We start from the raw sequence: 8809 nt of genomic DNA, 5'->3' as shown, positions 1-8809 counted from the left end.
GTGGGATTATTGGTGTTATGTTTGACATAATTGCTGCATTTTGCATTTGAAAAAATTTTTAAAAATTTTAAATTTTGTGTGGAAAACATTTCAATTCGGCAGACCCAAGGTCAATTTGTTTGTGATGTGTTATAGAATTTATGATATACATATATTATTAGTAGGCCTACCATAGGTTTAAAGAAAACACTCTGGACTGTAAAACAATTTTAATTGTAACTTCTTTTTCAACACTTGTCTTAATAGTAATTCCACTGTTGTTGGCAAGTATTTTCAAAAGATGGATAAAAACGGCTAGTGCATCAGTGTACATGAAAACATTCATTCATTGTTTAGGAAGTATAGTTTTTATACTGATTATAGGGTTTGTTGAAAAGATAAACTGTTTGCAGGTTTGAAAGAATGAGCGATTTATTACTCAGACACTTGTTTGTGAATTTTTATACCCTACACCACCATAGTGGGGAGGGTATAATGCGTTTGTGCAGATGTTTGTAACGCCCAAAAATATTAGTCTAACACCCACCTTAAAGTATATATAAAACTTATTTGGAGTGCAATTTGTGGAGATACATTTATAAATTAAACATTTATGACCGATAAGGACAGCACATTTGTATGGGGGCTAGGTGAAATAATGAACCGATTTCAGCCAGTTTCAATAGGCTTGGTCCTTGGGTAGAAAAAATAATATGTACCAAATTTGATCGAAATATCTTTAAAATTGCGACCTGTACTCTGCGCACAAGATTTACATAGACAGCCAGCCAGCCAACCAGATGGACGGACGGACGGACATCGTTTAATCGACTCAGAAAGTGATTCTAAGTCGATCGGTATACTTTAATGTGGGTGTTAGACTAATATTTTTGGGCGTTACAAACATCTGCTCAAACAAATAATAACCCTCCCCACTATAGTGGTGTAGGGTATAAATATATTAGTTATTGTTATTGAAGGTCAGCAGAGTGTTGAATTTATAAAATCTTTTAAAATAATTAAGGTTAACTTTCTATATTTTCATTCCTTCCAGATAATGATAACCCATAGTATTATCATTATTCACTTTACTTGAATGTGAAAATAGTAATATATATAATTTCTTAGTATGTCCGGATGTTACTATGTATGTCCTATTCTCTTTCCGCAACTTTCTGAAGCCATCTGATGACATAGGAAGCTGAAATTTGGCAGATCGTAACGAAACCAGATTTTTGATTTTCGTTCTATGGACGGGGCTATTGATTTTGGCCATAAACCTCCCTATTTAATTACTTATTTTTTGTAGGGAATTTTTATATTTTCTAGATTTTTATGAAGACCGATTGGTCATGCGGATACACATTTTATGTTTCCTGATATTCACTACAATTTTCTACTCTTCAGTTATATAGCTTTTAAGTTCCCAGTAATGACACATAAAAAATATTAGTAGTACCACATGTTAAGGGTGATTATTTGAACTGATAAATGCCCGAAAATATAATTACTCTGTTTTTAATAAGGTGGATGGTTATCAAGTGCGAAAAAGAGCCGGTAATAGGGTGATTGAGCGGATGTATACTGTAGACGTATGCTGCTGCATATTCTGCAACTGGATTTGATGATTTAAAAACAGTAGACTGTATAACACACTCTAGCTTTAAGGAGGCAGCTAAGGCTTTCGGTCTCCTATACGACGATACAGTATTGGAGTCAAATCTTTTGAAAGGAGGACGTACCTATCACTCTCAATTTAAACTTCCAGTACCGTTAACGGAGACTTCAACCTCAAGTATGAGAGCAAATACAAATGATGCCCAACAAATTAAAAACCCAAGCTTAAAATATGGGACGAGGTAACAATGGCACCCAGTCATGCACTTAATGCTGTTAAATAATAAATTATTAAAAACATTACTGAAAAATCAAAATCCTTTTGGAGGCATGGTCTTGCTGATTGGAGGTGATTTTCGCCAATGTTTGCCTGTGGTGCCACATGCTCACAGGGCTGATGTTGTACAAATTTCATTGAAGTACTCAGTTCGCTGGACAAACATTAAAAATTTGCCACTAAAAACCGAGCAGGACAGAGATTTAAAAATGGACAGTGGAGAGCTAACATCGGAGTTTGGAGAAGATATTATTGAATTGTAAAGAGCATTTTTGGTGAAAAATTGAATTCTTCTACAGTAGAAAAGTATTTAAAATCTGCCATTCTTTGCCCTAAAAATGATGACGTTTGGCAAATCAACGAGGAGGTGTTACACCTTTTAGAGGGCGAGCGTTCCACATACTTGAGTATTGACACAGTAGAATGTGATAGCATAGCCGAGAGAAAACTATCCGGTCGAGTTTTTGAACAGCCATTTATCATCTGGTACGCCGCCTCATAAATTAAACCTCACGGTCGTGCTATTGTAATGCTTCTACGGAATTTAAATACGAGGAGAGGACTCTATAATGGCACTAGATTACAGGTGACAAAACTTTCGAAAAACCTTATATGTGCAAATATCCTGACAGGCACTGCCGAAGGAAGTCCCTCATTTATCCTGAGGATTGACCTGGCTCCTATTAATCCAGACTTCCCATTCGTTTTGCCCAGAACACAATTCCCCATAAGGCTGGCATTTTCCATAACAATAAATAAAGCACAAGGTCAGACGTTGGAAAAAGTGGGGATCTATCTGCCCAAATCAGTTTTTAGCCATGGCCAAATGTTTGTTGCATTTTCTAGAGCACGATCCCTACATGCTGTTGGTATGCTTCGTAAGGGCAGTTCCACAGTATTCTCAAAAATATTGTCTATAAAGAAATTTTTTGATTATTTTTCGTTAACTTATGAAAAGTATTCATAGTTGGTTTAAATCGAAATAACTAAAGGAAATTTAAGTCAATTTTAGTTATTGCTTTTTGTTATGTATGATTCGGTCAATTAGGTTCACATATTTCAAATAGTTGCATTCCCCAACATGAAAGAATACAGAATAACTTCGAATAAATATAGAAAATGTACATGTAATTGCCAAATATTGTTTATTTAAAAACCAAATGCAGTACAATGTAAAACTAAATATGGTTGTTAACATTTTGAATGGCAAAAGTATTAAATGAGCGGTGTTTTTGAAATAAACCTATACATGTTTATTTTTAATCGTTGAGTTTCAATTCCTTCTAATAAGTCATGCATTGAAAATGTTTAAAATTGATATCCAAGATCATTTTGAAAACATCAGTATAATTCGGTTAAAGGGCTTAAAATTGCAATTTTGAATGATTGAAGGTATATAATGCCAAGAACATTGGAATATTTCATAAGGCCCCTATGGTATGGTATGGTATTCAGGCAGTCGTCCAAAACCTTAGGTATTGTTCAGCTCACTTGGGTCCAATAAACGTTCCCTTTGTGATACCTGAAAGGAGAATAAAAACAGAAAGGAAGAAAAATGAAAATAGAAGTTGAAGAAAAGGGAAATCTATAGTTTGAGTCATACAGGTATGTTCTGTAATCCACGTGATTTCAAATCACATACCGTTTTAAAATCACACGTGTGATTTGTGCCTGTTCTGTAAATCACACTGTTATTGTATTTTTCGGTGTGATTTTAAATTTTCGAAAGCACAAGAAAACAGCTGATTCGTTTATTTTAAATGTTTTGTTTTGCAAATAATTTTGTAGAAATATTAAAGTGAAAATAAAAAAATGCCTGGAGCTTCTGTTATATCTTTAATTGAATTAAAAAGAATGGAATTACATTTTATAAAAATTTTGCAAAAACTATGGCGCAAGCTCAACCACTATGTCAAAAAGAAAACAAAACAGCAAAGCTGCCACAGTACACAATTGCTTTTGGTTACCACTTGCTTCAACTTTGTTGCATTTTTTTTTCCAATTAGCGCAAAAAACTTAACGCATATTGATAACTTATAATATAATCTAACAAATATTATAAATTTTATGACGAATTCTATAATTAATTTAAAGATATTGAACATATTTTAGACAAACATTAAAACATTTTAGTCTGGCAAGCTTCCATGTATTTTCGAAAATCATAAACAGCTGACAACTGAAAACAAACCTGAAACCACAAAAGAAATCACAAAAGCAAATAAACTTTTTACAGCAGAAAAGGTGTCTCTAGATTTTTATTAAATTTTAAGTGTTTTTTTTAATAAAACAAGTAATTCTATAAGAAAATTAATAAAGGACATATTGTTTAATTTATTTAAATAATTTATTTTAATATTTTCCATGCAATAGCCGCAGAAATAACCAAGTGATTTGAAAACATTAGTGACTTTGTTGAACGTTTTAAAATCACAAAATTATGTGCTCAGAACACCTTTTATGTGATTTCAAACCACTTTTATAAAATGTGATTTGCAGAACATACCTGATAGTGAAGTTAACAAGAGTAGAGTGTAAAGAAAAAGAGGAGGAGGAGAGGAGTTAAGAATTCAAAGAATTCGAAAAACGCAGACCATCATGGGATGGTTGCTGGATCCCTAGAAGGTAAAGTTTGCGTAACCGGTCTTATCAACCATCCGCTTTCCCTGATAAAGGCGTCTATACACCTTAGTTCCTTTACAGATAACCCGGAAAGGGTACTGACGAATCTCTCACCTAAGAGCCTAGCCCTAAGTGTGAACCATTGTAGGTCCAACTTACTATGATATTTTATACGTCGTTGCAAAGGTCTTTGAAATATCTATCATTAGATATCCATATTGTCTATATTAATGACATAGTAATCCAGATATAAGTCAAAAACTGGTCAAAAATCGAAGTTGTCCTAGTTTTTTCCTCATAACTCAGCCATTTGTGGACCGATTTTGCTGATTTTAAATAGCAAACTTCTCGAAAGCATGTCTGACAGAATTATTGAAGATTTGGATCCTGAAGATATCTGGGGTCTTTAGACAATTAATTTCAACAGACAGACAGACGGACATGGCTTAATCGACTCCGCTATCTATAAGGATCCGACCTTATAAGGTCGGAAATGAAAAATTTAGAAATTACAAACCTTCTCACGAAGGTGAAGTGTATAAAAATCAAAAGTGATTGTCAATACCGTTTGTGTTAAATTTTCAATTACAGATGAATCTTTGTAACTAGAAATTCCAGTTTGCAAAAGTGTTATCAGTGATAGTCGTATTAAAAACTGAATTTTAACATATTTTCTTGATTTTGGTTCGTAAAAACCCCATGAATAAGCTATATTTTTCTAACTTAATGTGGTGTGCATCAAAATTGCCCAATTTATTATGATGACATTGTCTTAATAATCCATCCTAGGTTCAAGTTCAAATCAATACGAATGTTGGTTTTCGTTGTTCTTTCGACAGACACATGAATAAAAACTACAATTTGTTCAAATCCATTGTACTACTAAAACCTTGCTTGGTGCTTAATCTGACCAACTGTTTAAAGTTGGTCACTCTGTAAAATGATTCTGTACACTCTGTACACTTTGTCCAAAGTGTCTCCAATTTGTTTATCCCTTCCAAAAAATAAGATTTGTCGAGGACATCTAAATATTTATTTTTTATGAGATGATTTCATCGTTGAGTCAAATCTCTTTCCACCAATTCTTCAGGTTTGGAAACAAAAAATAGTCACTCGAAGCTAAATCCAAAAGGGCGCAGATGTTTGAAGGTCCAGAGATCCCATCGTGTGGGATACGCACGATAAAGATTCAGTTGGTCTCATTATTCATCAGCAACTACAAACAACTTGGTTAAACATAAAACGGGTGGTTTGATCACACATTCAACAGCAAAGAGCACCAACTCAAAAAACTTGTGTAAAAAAAAAATTTAAGGAATCTTGATGTTGCACAAACGTGAAGAACTAACAATCAGTACAGAACAGACAAAAATGTTAAATAATAATGAAGTTGCAAACAACAGCCAACACCATCAAATACAATAAACAAACAAAATAATTTATTATTCGTGCATTTGGACAAGTTGATTATAACTTTGCAGAGTTGTGGCAAACAACGTAAAAATTGACTAAAACATGTTGATGGTTTTGAAATTTTTGCCACAACACAACACAACTACAAATTTAAATAAATCTTATAAATAATTCTCGTTTAAACTTTGAATGCTGCAAAATGTTTGTACAATTTATTTTGTCGCTCAATCGTAGTTGCGTGTTGGAATGGGAAACCTTATTAAAGATTATTCTTAAACTTTAATCCCTCCAACGACTTAAGGCTGCAAGTCACTTCAATGGCTGGATTTCAAAGATGTTTTGAGCGGTCTGTCTTCATAGCTTAAAGGAATAGAGAAAACATATCTTGATAAGACTTGGAATGTACAGAGTTGAGTTTAACTTATTAAATTCAAAATATTTGAGACATCATACACACACAGGATTATATACCCAGCCCTGATCTTGACCTCTGTGTTTGTAATAGAAACACACCCACAATTGGCCATTTTGAAGTGTTATCAGCCGGTCAGACAGTCAGTCAGTCAATCCCTCATTCAGTTGGCTTGTAGTTTGTTAAATATGCATATACTGTGATTATCTCTTGGTAACTGAGAAAGACTTATGACGGTTTCTTTTTAAAGTTCTTGTGAAGATAAGGGTTACGTTTTTAATGTGAAGGTTAGGTGTGTTCTTTGGAGTTGAAGTAAAATCGTAGGCATTTTAAAAATTAGGTGGTAGAGTATTTGTATTTTGAATGTGTTCATGGTAATTAGAGAGTATGCTTAAGCTTTGTGTGACTTTCGAACTAATTTAAAGTATAAACAGACCGACCGGAAATATACAAAAAAAATGTTTTATGCCCATAAAAACTCTTAAAATTTCAAAAATATTTTCTAAAATCAAAATCCATTTAACACAGGATACCGTTGGTTCGCTTTCAGATACAGTATCTCAAAAACTAGGTAACTGATCTTCATTATTTTTGACTCTATATATAGATGTATTTATTAAGAAAATTATAAAAAAAAATAAGTAAGAGAGCTATATTCGGCTGTGCCGAATCTTTTATACCCTTCTCCAAATTATACTTAAAAATAATATTTTTTTAAATATTTTTAGGTAAACAAAATTTTTTTTTTTCAAAATTGTTTAAAAATTTTATTTTCCAAATTGTTTTTTAATTTTTTTTTAAAAAAGTTTATCCAAAATTTTTTTTGGGAAAAAGAATTTAGACAAATTTTTTTTTATGAAAAAAAATTCTGGTTCAAAAATATTTTTTTCCGATTTGGACCCATTGTAGGTCCAACTTATTATAGCCTTATATACCATCGTTACAATGAACTTTGAAATATCTATCATTAGATACCCATATTGTCTATATTAATGACTTAGTAATACAGAAAACAAATATGCCAAAAATCGAGGTTGTCCCGGTTATTTGCTTATATCTCAGCCATTTATGGGCCGATTTTGTCGCCTTTAAATAGCAACCGAGGTGGAAGAATTCCCGATATATTGATGTATCAATCATGTTTGTAAGTTATTTGGGGGCTACGGAAAGTTGATTTCAACATACAGACGGACATACGGAAATGGCTATATCGACTTCGCTATCTATAACGATCCAGAATATATATACTTTGTGGGGTCGCAAATGAAACATGTAGAAACTACAAAAGGAATGGCAAACTTCTATATAACCTTGCCACTCATGGTGAAGGGTATAACAATTATACTGTTTGCTTTGTGTTTGTCCAGTCAAATCGATATTTACCAACTATCCATTTTTTAAATATTTCTCAACTTTGATGGAAAAGAAAAAAAACTATAAATTTCTATATTTATCATATTTTCAAAATAAGTTCTTTTATTATTCCTTTACCTAAGCAAAAATTTCCAGCTGCCCATCTATTTTTTGCTAGAGCTACAAGTTTGAAAAAAGACATGATTCTAAAAATGTGTTGCATGCATTTTTGGTCAATTTATGAAAACCCATTAGATCAGGCGCGGATCCTGGTCAACCATTTGGGGGGTTAAATTAAAATTTTTCTACATTTTTCTATTTATTCCTTTTATTATATGAAAACTTTTCGGTTTTGGGGGTTTTTCTATTTCACCACCTCTGGATCCGCGCCTGCATTAGATGTATCTTCTTTTACGGATTATGAGCAATATTTTACAGAAAATTTGAAAATAAATTAAAAAAAATGTTTTAAATCTTTTCTGGAATAACTCTAAATCATAAAAGCCTTTAAAAAGAAACATAAAATATAACAAATTTTAAAAAACATTTTATTTTACTTCCCATAAAATTGATTTTTCCACAAATTAAGCAGGCACATAAAAGGCGTAGAACCCTTTTCAAACTCTCATTTCATTGATCAATTATCTATCACATGCCTTTTATATTTTTTGATTACCTCATTTGGTTCAAAAGTTTGCAACGAAAAAAAACTCAAATGGAGCCACTGTGCAAGGTAACTAGAGTTTTTCATGGGAATTCCTCACAGTTTTCTATCCCAAAATCCCGGGAAATTGTGCGCGAATTTCCTGAAATTAGTTTCCTTAATTTTATGTGATATTTTTTGAACTTGACTTTTTCTCGAAGATGCTTAAAGCTCCAAAACAAATTCAGAAGATTCATACAACAAAAAAGATTTAACCCAAATAGGCCAATAAATAGTGCATTATTCAAATTATTCCAAAATCTCGTGCATTTTCAGGGTTGTCACAGAACTCTATTCCGATCGAAAGTAGAATTATTTTAGTATTTTGCTTTTTCACAAAGAATAAATCGAAAATGTTTGGAATAAAACCACCTTCCGTGGAATTGAATTTTGTTTAATATTATTGGGTTTTCTTCAAGTTTTAATTAATATT

Source organism: Calliphora vicina, chromosome 2 (assembly GCF_958450345.1).
Source record: "Calliphora vicina chromosome 2, idCalVici1.1, whole genome shotgun sequence".
NCBI lineage: Eukaryota > Metazoa > Arthropoda > Insecta > Diptera > Calliphoridae > Calliphora > Calliphora vicina.
This window is presented reverse-complemented; position numbering follows the sequence as displayed.